The sequence below is a fragment of the Kogia breviceps genome, chromosome 1 (genome assembly GCF_026419965.1).
Source record: "Kogia breviceps isolate mKogBre1 chromosome 1, mKogBre1 haplotype 1, whole genome shotgun sequence".
NCBI classification, from domain to species: domain Eukaryota; kingdom Metazoa; phylum Chordata; class Mammalia; order Artiodactyla; family Physeteridae; genus Kogia; species Kogia breviceps.
The window spans coordinates 114093347-114107803 of NC_081310.1; the positions used below are offsets into that span (position 1 = coordinate 114093347).

The window sequence follows — 14457 nt, forward strand, 5'->3', positions numbered from 1 at the left end:
AGAAGGGAGTTGTGCAGGCAGAACAAACACGAAGATACAGGCAAGTATTTTGAAAAATTTCAAAGGGTAACACAAATAAAATATATTTATTTCACCAACTAGTAAAGTGCTGCATTTATGGTAGATGCTATTAAGTACTTGTTAAATAAGAATTTCAAGATTAGGATAAACATAGTTACAGTGGGAATAGAAGGAAAATAAAAATAGAGAAAAGGAAATAGTAGGAAAATAAAAATAGAGAAAAGGAAATACCCAAAAAGAAATTTGGGTATTTCTTCTTGAAATACCCAAAGAAAGCTGAGACGAGGCCACAGGATCACTCACTCAAACAAGGAAGGTTTCCCAGGGCAGCCTGGTTCTTACTTTCTTTTACCCCACTACAGTCAGATCTATTCTTGGGAGAAACTAAACCCCAAAGATTCCACGGTATGTTGTGTTCATTCTGGAATGAAAATATATGGTGTTTCTCTGCTGCCTTTCTGAGCATCACAATGTACACATTCCTGGTCCTAAGCAAAAGCAAATTATACTCCTTGGCGATGGGATAAATGGAAGGGGGGTTATGTTCTACCTATGTAATGGTCAATTAGCTAGTTGGCTGCCTCCATATTCTTTTCTAGGATCTCATTTGTTTTGGTCCTTTGGAAGTAAAACTTGGAACTCTTTCTGCCTATCATACTATTATTAAAGAATCCCAAACCGCATTTTCCTGCATTAACCTATTTTATTCTCCCCATTATCACTTTTGGTCCTTCTATTTAAGGGAGCCTTTCCTTTTCCAGGATGGCATGAAGTTTTTTGAACAGTTGTACTGTATGATACAAATAAAAACAAATTGTAAAAATAAAAAAAAATGAGGAAGGTTTCCAACGGTACATACAGCTGAACATAATCAACTAATAAGTTATGGTTCAATTGCTCTAATCAAGGCAAAGTTAGATGAATAAAAGAAATAAGAGCAGAGGACAAAGCTCTGTGGATAGAAAGAACTGAAAGGCAGAATAAGCCCTTTAGGAAGAGAAAACCCCAAACCTTCAACACAATATTTCCAATGAATATCCTACATTATTAAAATATTAAACATATAAAAACATTTAGGAGTTGAGGAGTCCAGCCAATAGAAGGTAAAGTGTCTAGTTCAAGCATTGTTACAAAAAAGATGTTATGTATTAGCTGTATGCATGACAAATGAAATGGAGAAGGTGGCAGAGAGCTGAAGCCTGTTTTATTTCTGGTAAACAATAGTTGTGCTGCTCCAATGTAGTATGCTTAAGAGGTAGATTATTTAGCACAAAGAGAACATGATCTGGCCACTACATATTGCTAAGCAGTCCGTCAAATGCAGGATCTACAAGCAGGTCAAAATTAAGGGAAACCACGTAAATATACTGTTTGTGTGATTAGCAATCCAAAACCAGCATCTAGAGGGGCCACAGAGTAAATACAGTAATTCAGATTACATAATCATACCCTATTGTAGAAAGCTCAGAAACCAAGAACTTTAAGACTAGCTATGTCAAATGTCAGCTTGATTCCATCAGGAGCAGATGAGCATGAAACTTGCCCCATCTAGTGAGAGGTTTATTAATTCCCTAGCACAGTTACTGGCACAGGAATAGATAAGACAGATCAACGGAACAAAACAAAGTCCAAGACTGGACAAAGTTTCTTTTAGGGAAAGCCAGCATTTCAAATCAGTGGTAAAAGAGTTTTGGAAAAACCAGCTATTTGGAAAAAATAAAAAGCTGGATTCCTAACTCCCTTCTTACCCCCACACCCCAACTCCACATTAAATTCCACATATGACAAAGATTTAAATACAGAAAGTTAAACCATAAAAATCCTAGAAGTATGAGTGAATATTTTTATAATCTTAGAAATGAGAAGACCATTACAAAAAATTATACAAAACCCAGAACCCTTAATATAGCAATTACTTTGACTATTAAAAAAATTTATGACAAAATACTGAACATAAAGTTTAAAAAAACTGGATAAAATTATTTGCAACAATAAAAAAAACAAAAAAACCCCCAACCAAACAAAAAAAAATTATTTGCAACACAATAAAGGGTTAATACAGAGTTTTCAAATCAATAAGAAAAAGACAAAGATCGCAAAAGAAAATAGGCAGGGACTTCCCTGGTGGCGCAGTGGTTAAGAATCCGCTTGCCAATGCAGGGGACATGGGTCCGAGCCCTGGTCCGGGAAGATCCCACATTCCGCAGAGCAACTAAGCCCGTGCGCCACAACTACTGAGCCTGCGCTCTAGAGCCCGCGAGCCACAACTACTGAGCCCACACATCGCAACTATGTGCTCTAGGGCCCTTGTGCTGCAACTACTGAGCCTGTGTGCTGCAACTACTGAAGCCAGCACCTAGAGCCCATGCTCGCAACATGAGAAGCCACCGCAATGAGAAGCCTGCGCGCTGCAATGAAGCATAGCTCCCGTGCGCAGCAACTAAGACCCAACGCGGCCAAAAATAAATAAAATTTAAAAGAAAAGAAAATAGGCAAAGGACACAAACAAGTAATTCACAAAAGGACACAGAAATGACCAATAATGTTTGAAAAGCTATTCAATCTCACTAGTAATCAAAAGAAAATCAAAGAAAAATAATGCAATAACATTTTCCACCTGTTGGAAGCGCTTGACAAAATGTATCCAGTGAGGGGTGGAGACCAGAGCACCTGTGTGCACTGTGGGTGGGAGTATATAAACTGCTGTAACTTTTCTGGAGAGCTATTTGGTGATGTGAATCAGAACTGAAAATGTCCACATCACATGACCCAAACAATCCCACTCAGGAATTTATTATCAGGGGATAATTATACATCTTTAAAAAATATGTTATACACCTGAAGGTTTACTGCATCCTGCAGGCCATCTACTGTGTTAAACATCTTACACACATTATCATTTAATCCACATAACAACCCCATATTACTATATCTGTATATTCTAGACAAGAACTGAAGCTTTGTTAAATGCATTATGTTATGCAATGAAACAATACACCAGGTGCTAATGAAAATGTTTCAGGTATTTACTGACATTGAAAGATATTCATAACATGTTGAGTAAAAAGCAGGTTTACAGAATAGCATGTAAAATCATGTGTGTGTGCGTTTATGGTTAAAAACATAGTCTTCCAAATATTAACAGCAACCATCTCTAAGTGGCAGAATTTATGGTGATGTTCCTTCTTTATAGTTTTTCCAGAGTGACTGAATTACTCCCCACCCCATCATCTGTTGAATAGTGATTTCTAGTGTCCCAGGTGGCACTGATAGCCATATACTGACCTCTGATAGGGGAGCTCTGGGCAGCAGGGGAGTCACTGACTGGCATTTATAACCAAACTGGTTTTCAGGGACCCATTACGTTAGAAAGTAGGTGACAGCTTGTACTACCTTCTCTGAAATACAATCATCTTGACAGAGGATAATGCAAGACTCATCCACACATTTAATGCCCACCATTTAAAGCCTGAGGTCCACACATTTTAGAGACCATGAATTAACAAAAATGTCCATTTCTGTGGTCATTTGGCTAATCCCTAGTTCCATCTGGAAAAGAGAAAGGCCATAAAACACAACATTCTTTACGGAAATAACTTTGTCTTCATATCTAATCAAACAAGAAGTCTAATTAAATTACTGTTACTATAGCTGGGAGAACTTAAAGTTGGTCCCGAGAGTCACTGTAGCTTGGAAAAAAATTTTGGTAATGAGAAACCTCTGCCTATCTTTAGTTACACACCTGATCAAAAGTAAAACACTGAAAGAATTAACACCAGCACAACTGAGCCTGGATCAGTTTCACACGGTGTGCCCCAGTTTAAAAGCCACTTGCAGATGACCCGACAGTCTGGCCATCAGGAGCAACCTCTCTGGCAAGTAAACAGAGAGTGAATTCAATGATGCCATCCTTCACACATGTTCCTTCTTTCAACAAATACATCTGCTTGCCTACCATGTGCTGGACCCTCTTTGGGGCACTGTGGACACTGCAGTGATAACACATACTCTGTGCTCAGGGAGCTTATACTCTATGAACACACTTCTTAACAGAAGTCTAAAAATGAAGACTAAACATGCTAGATATTCAACCTACAGAAGACAACCTGTCATTGTGAAAATAAAACTGCAAAAGGGTGTTAAAGCCTGGTCTAGTAACTAACTGGTTGGGAAACTAGGCACAAATCATTTTCTCTCTTGGGAATCTACTTCCTCAGGAGTAAAACTGAATTATGCTCCTTCACTCACTGGAATAATAAGAATCAAATGAAATAACAAGGCACTGGTGATCCCATAAAGGCTGGGAATTTAAGATTTAGGCTTCCAAACCCCAAACAGGGAACACAGGGATAGACAGGACACAGTGATGGTGTAAGAGAGGTTTGGGACAAAACCCGGGCGAAGCTCTTATGGGCAGGAATAAAATCTTAACAGAATACAGTTCTGTTAAATAAGGCACTGCTAGGATCATAAAACATGAGCCAAAAATAAGGTCACAAATGTTCCAGTCCTCCCAGAGACTATCCTTAGAAATAAAAAGGCTAGACATAAAACAGTATACAAGTTTGCAAACCTATTCAATTATTCAGAGTTTTCTGTGAGGCAGGATGATACAGAGGAAAGCACTGGGCTGATACCTGGTCAATGTGAATTTCATTTCCGGCTCTGCCAACAGCTCTGTGAACTTAGGCAGTAAAACCTAACTTCACCACCAAGGTGAGGAAGCTGGAATGACAACATTTCCAGTCCCTATAAGCTTTAAAATTCTATGACTCATCAATAATTTCACACCTCAGTTTGCTTTTCCACTGCTCTGCCTCCATTTGGGGAAAAAAAAAAATCAGCCCCATGCTCCACAATACTCTAGTGTCAACAGGAAAGGGCAACAGCAACTCCATTATCTAGAAACCTCAACAACCTGGACACTCACTGAAAGGAAGCAAGGGAGAGAGACCTCTGATGACACTGTCCATGCAATAAAACCCTACGCACCTGACCACTAAGAGAAACCTGCAGACCAGTCACTCTAAATCAATCTGCTAAACCTGTTAGATTGCCTAAAATTAGAAATCTTTTTCTTAGTTTACAGAAGCATCTTACAGAAGTAAAATTAAGCTAAGTAAAATTTCTTAGCTTACAGAAGTTAAATTTGGGGGACAGTGTATCTAGAGACAGGGACAGCAGCAAGAAGGAACAGGATATTGCAAGGGGACTATCATTTCTGCAGGAAAAAAAGAGTAAACTTCAACAGGTAGACAATGGCACTAAGCTTATAAATCTGGGCCATTCAAAATGGGAGAAAATAGCCCCACAAATCTCAACAGACCTTGAGGGCATTAATGCCATACCACTTTAAAATAATGTGAGTCTTGGTACAGCATAATTTAATCTCCTTAATGATCCAAGGTCATACTGTTGACAAAGAAGGCAGAGACGTATTTTAGAAAGATGTCCATTAAAAACAACAAAAACAACAAACTTTGGCATTCAAAAGGGCAGGCTTAAATGCTTACCCTAGGCTTAGTTTTCGAAAAACTCATCTTCATGGAATAATTCATTTCTAATCATGCCTAATAAATGAGTTAAATTTCAAACTGTTAGCATTTAATTTTTACATCTTAATCTCATTTCAAAAAGAAAGTGAGGAAAGGATATGTGCCAGTGGCCAGCTGACTGGACCATAAAAACTCACCAGTCCCCACTGGGTATGGGGACCAGCCCGGCCTCCCTCTGCTGCAGCCACACTGGCCTTCTTCCAGACCTCTGGGTGCACCACACTCTTTCTAGCCCCAGGCCTGTGAACATGCTTTTCTCTCTGTCTGGGACACTCCTACAGGAAAAATTCTATTCATCTTCCAGTACCAGTTTAAGTAATTTCTCAGCAAGTGCTTCCTAGTGCCCCAGGCTAAAAGGACCTCTGTCAATTATTCTCCTGTAGTTGCTTTTTTCCTTCTTGGTACTGACTGTATTTGTAACTACATATGTGTTTAATGTCCATTTTCTCTACTGGTCCATAAAGGCAGGGATCTTGTCTGTTGTGTTCCAAATCAGTTCCCAGTACCCAGTACAAGGCCCAACATATAGTAGGTGCTCAACAAAAAGTTGTTGAATAATAATAATATTGACCTTTACTGAGCACTTATGATATATAGAGCACCATTGCTACTTAACAGATGAAGATGGAGGATCAGAGAGGTTAAGTAATTCTCCCAAAGTTACACAGCTGGTAAGTGGCAGAGCAAGGATTCAAGCTCATGTCTGTTTGACTCCAGACTACACATTTAACGACTACGCTTTCTCCAGCACTATGTGAGGCAAAAGGGTGAAGTTAAAGGGTCATACTTGTACTACCTTTAAGGTGTTTATAATCTGGAGAATACCAATTGACTAAATGAAAGTGAATACAAAATAGAATACTATAGTAAAATGCTGGATTACATGGCATTGTTAAATGTTGTGGGCGAGAACAGAAAAAAAACAAGCAGAGCTAGAAAGGCATTCAGACAGGAGGAATGCCATGAAAACAAAAATGGAGAAGCAACAGAGCACATGGCAAGCTAAAGGGACTGGTGAGAAGGTAACTTCAACTAGAGCAGAGTTAACGTAGGCCAGGAAGTGGTGAGATACTACCTTAAAGATATACACGCATTACAAAAAATAATTCCATTAACATTCTGGTCTGCCATGCTCTCAAGCTAAGTTCTTGAGGAGTACCTATCACATCTCACTAATATTTCTTAAAACGTTACAGAGGTCAATAGAGTACAAAGCTAATAGTGATTGCTCAGTTAATGAATCAGGGTGAAACAGGCAGAGTGCTATTTTAGAGCTGTCAACTTAAAACCGCATATTTAAAGCTTAATGAATGAGAAGAGAAATAGTTATTGAATTATAAGTAGCCTTATTTTTTTTAATTGTAAGTTCTTTAGCACTATAAGTAAATAACTATATATACTTGAAACTATTATAACCAGATGACCAGGTATCTGATGATGGTGGGGTTATTTTCTCCTCCATCTCCCATAGCTTCAAGAAAGACACTTTGAACAAATGGTCTCTCCCTCACCATACCCAATTTTTTTTTTTTTAACTCCAAGTCCAAGGACATAACTAGTACATAATTCTTAATACACATTTGGTTCCTGTGAGTACCCATACTAATTCTCCTGGAATATTTCAGCTATGAAAAAAAAATGTAAGTGCATACACAAATATCTGAGCATCTAACTGGTAATGCATTAGAAGCTTTGTGTAGATAATCATTATAAAAAACATCCAATAAAGGATGAATACACACCAAATTCTACACTGTCTCATTTAATCTTCACAAGGACCCTAAGAGGTACATATAGTATATCCATTTTATAGATGATAAAACTAAGGTTCACTAAGAGTCATCTGTCCCTGGTTACCACTGAAGTTTGAATCCAGGTCTAACCTGAGATCACATTCCTTCCTAACCACGGTCTCAAAGAACTCCAATTAATACCACTTGTTAGTATCACTCATATTAACCAGTTAAAATTTTGATGTAATCATGAAGGTTAAAAAAAAAAAAAAAGAACACATATGCTTCTTACATTTCTGCCAATCTTGACTCACTCTCATTCTTGCCACCTCCGCCCAAGCCTGTCACCCAACCCTGCCAAGTGGTAAAACCGAATACATTTATGCCTCATCTGTCTCCTTTTATGCACATGTTCCTCTGGAGTTGGTATTTATCAGGATCATTTGGCTGACAATTGGACTCTATGGACACAGTAATATATCAACAGGCTTATGAAGAAATGACATAAATCCTACATATGTGGTAGGATTCAAGGTTTTCAAAACATTTTCTCTTCGAAGCATTATGATAATACTTCATTTTACATGATGGGGAGCTGAAGCTTAGAAAGGCTAACTGAGCTCTGCTGAGGGAACTATGACCTCAAGGAGCAGAGAGGAATTCACAACTACATGACTTACAACTGGGGTCTATAACCTTGTCTTATCCCTAAAGCAAATGCATTGACTTAAAATATCTCTATGAAACACTTCCAAATGCAGCACCATGTTGGGACATAAATGTCCTACGCCCAGCTCTTGGCCTGTAAGCAAGTCATTTAGCCTTCTTGGTAAGAGATCTGACCAGTTAATCAGTTTAACAATCTATGATTCAAACTGTTAAGCACATTATCAGCAAGAGTTCAACCTTACCCTTGTTCACAAATGTTCAGAAAAATCTGTTCACGGGCTTCACTGTCTTATAGCTCCTGGGTTCCTCATGCCTGGGCTCAAAACCTCCTTCAATAAGGTCAGGAGTCCTGGATTGTTTCTTGGAACCTTGAGCACTTCAAGTATAAAAGACGGTCGGCCCTGCCCTCTATTCTGCTCTCCTGTTGGACATACTCTTCCAAGACCACAGTAACGGTCAACGACCAAAAGGATAACTCTTCTTGGCTCCCCATTTCCACCTCTGGTTTATCCAGCTCTAGCCTCATGTCAACCACTACCTGTTAAAACACTTTCCCCAGTAACTCCTAATGGCAGACTCCTTCCCCATGCCTCCCCTCTTTTTCCATCCCCCACAAAGAGCTATCTTTTGTTACTTCTCTATATGTTTTCCTGGAAACCTTAGTCTTTCATACTCCTCATCAACTACTTCTCCCCAAGAGAAAGTCCCCACTGATCATCCCCTGAGCATGTCTTGGACTTCCCTACCTCCATGCCTTTACAGGTCTCCCTAAGAATTCCCTCCACACCTTGATTCTCTCTTCATCCATGAGGCCTTCCCAGACCACTGCACTGCAGTGGTCATGCCTTCTTCAAAAATTCTTCCAAACTCTCAGCAAGCCGTCTCTGAACAGCTAAATCCTTAAGATGACATCAATGAGGATGTTTTTAATGTTTAACTTTTCTTATGCACAGGCCAGAACTCCAGAAGTGTTTAAGTGAAAGATATCTACACAATACATTTAACAAAACATTTTGATAAAACTTCTCATTTGACCCTCCAAATAATCCTAAAACTGATTCTCCAGTTTAAAATAAATAAATAAATAAAGGTCAGAGAAGTTAAGTGATTGTCTATGATCATACCATACAACTATGAAGAAGCAGAGCCAGGATTCAAATCTGAGTATTAAGAAGTCTTTTTTGAATTTTGTATATAGCATATTTATGATGTGAATCTCTTTGACAAAGAGCAGGTACCAGATAAACATTTGATCTGAACTATCTTGTCTGGGAAGTACTAACGTCAGTTAAAAATTTCCTTCCCAGTTCAATTTCTCTTGGTACTTCAGGGTGATCTTACTGTTAAAACAGATTTGCAAACAGGTTCAACTACAATATGAGAACTTAGTTTTTTAGAACATACAGGAAAAAAAAAGAGCAAAACTCTTAACAAAAGCAAACGTAAGAGAGATACTACTCACAAGCCCTAGAAGGAAAAAACCATACATTTTCTTCTAATGAAAATAAATCAAGCCAATTAATCACACATAAGTTTCTAACTAGCATAGGGCTGAGTATATTAATAGGAAGTTGACCATCTATTTTCAAGCACACAGGCAGCCAAGACAAAAAGAAAAAAAAAAAAAGCCCCAGTTTTGGCAGAGTACTGTAGGGAAGGAAAAGAAAAAACAAATTTACTGCTAGATATCTATTTGGTTTGCTTTTGGAATATCCAAGCTAGTAGCTTTGATTTGCATTAGATTTTTTTCAGCCAACAAGGAACAATAAAGTATTTCCCCAAAAATAAAAGTCAAATGTCTTTCACAATTATATGAAAAAAGAAATACTCCTGTTATCTTTAAGAACACTCATATTTCACTGAAGCAAGCTCTGGAGGTGGTAACAAATTACCCCCAGATGTGAAATCCAGGCTATGTTCAAGTTCAACTGGGAAATGGAACAGCCACAATTTGCTTCTAAACTTGGAATCAACCAGTAAACATTTGTGATCACAACCTTTGGCCTCCTCTTCTTTCATATTAATCACAGAGTTTTTTAGACATTTTAAATCTAGTCCAAAACTTCTCATGCTGTAGATGAGGAGTTGAGGGCCAGATACTGAAATGCAAAACAGAAAATAAATTACATTCACAGAAAACTTTCTCAGGAAAACACCACAGGCTCTGAATGGAAGATTTTGTTTTTGTTGTGGTTTCCTGAGACTGGGGTTGAGGACAGAGAAGGAAAAAATAGTCCCAATCTTAAAAAACAAAAACAAACAAAAAACACATGTCCAGCATTCATCTAACAATCTCTAAAGGTATGAAGCGTCTATCATGAAAATTCATTCAACTCAGCTAGCTCAAAGCCACATATTACTAACCCAACTTTGACTGCAGTCACCATTACAGTGTCAGTAAAAAAAAAAAAACCCTGCCTAGAACAGACTGAAATTGACCAGTTTGTTCCTCAAGCCCCATTACTCCTCAAAACCACCTACATATACATCAGTGAGGCCACATAGACAGTGGGAAGAACAAGTTTTCACCAAGCGTTTAAATAGAAGAGTACAAGATGCAACAGAAACACTGGTTAGAAAAAGATTAAAAGGTAACTGAAAATTTTTTAGAAATTTACAATGCAGTATCTTTTTGGGGGGCCATTGCCACACAGCTCTCTGCTAGAAAAGCTGCATTTTTAATTACATGTCAAATTTGATTCTGGTCTACCTTAACATTAGTTTCTAATCATATAAAACATCTGCACTTCATTTCTCCAGTCTCAAAGCACAGTTCACTTTCTGTAAAGACAGCTTGAGGGGTAGGAAGGGAGGAAGAAGAGGAAATGTGACTCTCCTGATCTGACCACTGCCCTCAAGCACTGCCCTTTCTGTGAGGATCACATGAGTAACAGGCCAACTAGGACAAAGTTGGGGGGCATGGTTTCTGCAGTCACCCACTGAGAACCCAATGTTTATTGGCAAGAGTTGATTAGACATTGGCAGAGTGCAAAAGAAGCTCTTAATAGCCTATGTGAGCCTAACACAAAATATCAGATCAAAACAGCAGGATGAGGAGCCTATTATTATTATCATTACAGAAAGAAAAGAGTCATTAGAAATTGACCAGAACAGGAGACTCATCATAGTGATTTTTAATTTTCTAACTAAAAATCACTATGTGCAGAACCAAAAATTTGAGTCAGCAGAGAACTTACCTAATTGTTACCCTGCATTCCCTTTGGGCCACTTGTCCTACCTGGCTAGCTCTCTACCCTCACCTCAACCAAATCTCAGATGACAACTAACCTTTCCCCAGATAAATATACTTCATCAACTTTGCTGATACTTCTAACTGAAATCCCCAATACAGACTCTTCCCGCAGGGGTTAAAAGTCTGATGAATATACTGTATGGGTGCAGAGTCCTCATGAGGATTTTGCTCATTCTGCTCAACCAGGACCAGGAAGGAGATCCTACAGCATTCCTATTCCTTGACCCCCAAACGAATGGATGAAACAGGACTCAAGAAAGATTTAACTCGATGGTGATGGTGGGAGTGGCAGGGAAGGCAGTATGAAGAGAGGCTGGGTACTGGGATAAATGAGGCAGTTAGAAAGTTCCGGGGCAGTTAAATGCACTGACCTTCAGCTTTCTGGGTGTGACAAAGATCCACAACAGGCTAAGAGCGGCAGCTCCCCGAAGCCTCCAACAGGCACATTGAGTCTTGTCAGCCTGGACTCAGCCCTGCCAGCACCAGCAAACAAATACACGCATTCTTCTCAGAGCTGACACCCCATACAACACAACCTCACTACAGGGCCTGTTTATATAAGAAACCAGATGCTTTGATGTTGGGGTAGAAGTTGGGAAGTTATGTGTAAAGAAGTAGTTAATGACAGGAACAGAAGGAGGACAGAATGAACAACATTCCTGGCTTTACTAATTGTAAGTTTTAAAAGTTTTAAGGAAATTGTCAAATAGTCTGAACTCAGGAATGAGAAGTAAGGAAATTATGTCAGCCACCACCATAACTCTGACCAAGGCATTTCATCTGTTTCTTTAAGACAGAGCTTCATGCCTAACCTCAAAGGGGTGCTTATAGGAGGAATGTTTGGAAGCAATCCAACTTAGCAACCAACATTAATAAAATCTAGGCTTGCTCAACTTCTCTCATGCACAAAGGTTATACATGTCATGAACATTCCAAGCACTTAAAGGAAAGAATCAGTTAAAAGTGTGGCATGAAAAGAGTTTGGGGTTAAAGGCAAAAGGAAGGTTATTCATTAGACTAAGAAAAAAATCATTTATAAATACACACACACACACACACACACACACACACACACACACATACTTGCTGGATTTCATGAGTGAAGAGACTGAGTTATATAGGTCATTAGGGCACAGGTCTCCTAAAACCAAAAGACTATAAAAGCACTATCATGCTTTAGTTCTACTTTGCTTTCTTAAGAAGATTAGTTAAACACCAACATACTCTCACAAAGCCAAATAAGCCATAGAAACAGGTCTAGGAGATTTGCTAAAACTTTCTGAGGCTTTTCGTTCTCCAGTCTGAATTATCTCTTCTTTGTATCTTGGAACCCCAGTATCTAGCACATCTTGGACTTTTGGAGGACATTCACGTACACTGACTACATGAAGCAATGTGGCTTGACATGAACAGCAAGTTATAATAAATAAGAGAACGAACTTTTCATTTTTCTTGGGAATTGAATCCTGTCATCTTATGAAAAACTACTCTAAATGGCACTTTCCAAGCTGTACAAAAGTATACAATATTTCTAATAAAAAGTTGTTCTGTTATGCTTATACATTTATTTCACACTCTTTAAAGGCTCCCCCAACACCAGATCTCTTCAGCAGAGTTCAGGATGATGTATTATGACTTCTAAAAATACAGAATTGAAAAGCAGAACAGACCAATAGATAACAGTTCTTGGTTAAGGGGGTGCACTACTAAGAAATGCTTTATTCAACCATTTCTAAGGTGAAGATTATTAACAGTGGTTCCACTTTTACCACATACACATGCTACAAAAAGGATGGGATCTCTGAAGAAACCATGGATGATTAAGAAATGCAAAAACAGTTCTTTTAAATGAGATCAATGAAAGAAGACAAAAAAATAAGTTTAAAAAATCACTGGAAACAATAACTAAATAAAATGAAAGAAAAAGAGGGAAGATTTTTTTTATTAACATGTGGACTTCAAAGAATGAGGTTTCAGATCTGCTCTTGAATAGATCTGGCCTAAGAACTAAGAACCCCCTGAGCCAGTTTTTTCAACGTCTTGCTTTAGAAATCAATATATTACAAATGACATATAAATTCAAACCAACCAGGGAAGATTCTAACTAAAGGAATAAATCCAGGAGTAGCCCCAGGTCCTAAAGGTAGGTCAATCAGCAAGAGAAGAATCCAAATAGGGAGTAAGAATGCTGTGTCTGGCTGGCTCAAGGAAGGAAGTGCTCCCGTTATAAATTAGGCACTGGTGTTGTAAAGCCTTTCTCAACTCTCCACTGTGAGATGGAAGTATACACATTTTTTTCCCCCTCATAAAACAGGAAGACTTCCCAGTTCTCATTCTGCCCTATCTGCACCCAACCCATCCCACACATCAGCACTAGCTTGGCCACCAATGCAGTTGCTGCTTGGACTGCGTTTAGCAAGAGTTCTCCCTGACTGCTTATGCTTTGACTGCAATTGCCCTGGGTCCCCAGATCAGAGAATTCTGCACAGGTAACAAGTAGAGTCCAGGCAGAGGGAGAAAGATCAAGGGGAGACTGAGATTCGGTTGATACAGAATATGGTTCAACGGGGACAAGTGTAGTTAGCCACTCACCTCTGTCCCCATGTGCAACTCTCTTTGAATGAGGAAGAGATATAAGAGAGAAAATGCATTAAATTGAAAATACATTATGCAACAATTAAACCGGTAGTTCTACAAAAAACACGAGGAAGATGCCCGGGCTGATCTAGAGCAAGTACCCAGGACGTTGCCAACAACTGGCTTTGTCAATACAGTAGTGTGCAGAGGTTGGGTTGCTTGTTCCCAGAAACAGAACTGCCACAATTTTTAAAGTGTCCGACTAGGACCTAGCTCAAAGCAGAGTATCTGCAATGTGTTTCTTAACCATTGCAAACCTTGTTACAACAGGATCTAGACATCCTGGTCAGAGTCCAATGCCATGATAGAAGGTCAAGTTGAAGACGTAAGAGAGATCACATATACGCTGTCACCCCATTGCCAAGCTTGTTCCTTTAACTATCAACACACACACAGGAACCTAATCATTGCTTTGGGATAACACCCGCCTACCCACCCTGAAAGTACTGACCCTGCGAGGACACACGTTTGTTTCTGCTCAGCCCCAACTTCTCCAACCACTTAAGAGGTAATTACTCCTTCAGCTTCCTGTTGGATACAGCGTTGCTGGATCCGAATTATTTATACAGGCGGAAAAAAACAACGCTCC

The 14457-nt window shown here is 39.0% G+C and overlaps 1 protein-coding gene across 4 annotated transcripts in view; it reads right to left on the reverse strand.

Moving 5' to 3' along the window:
• SORT1 (sortilin 1) overlaps positions 1–14457 on the reverse strand; it is a 73959-nt gene that overhangs the window by 58799 nt on the left and 703 nt on the right. The window lies entirely within an intron of this gene.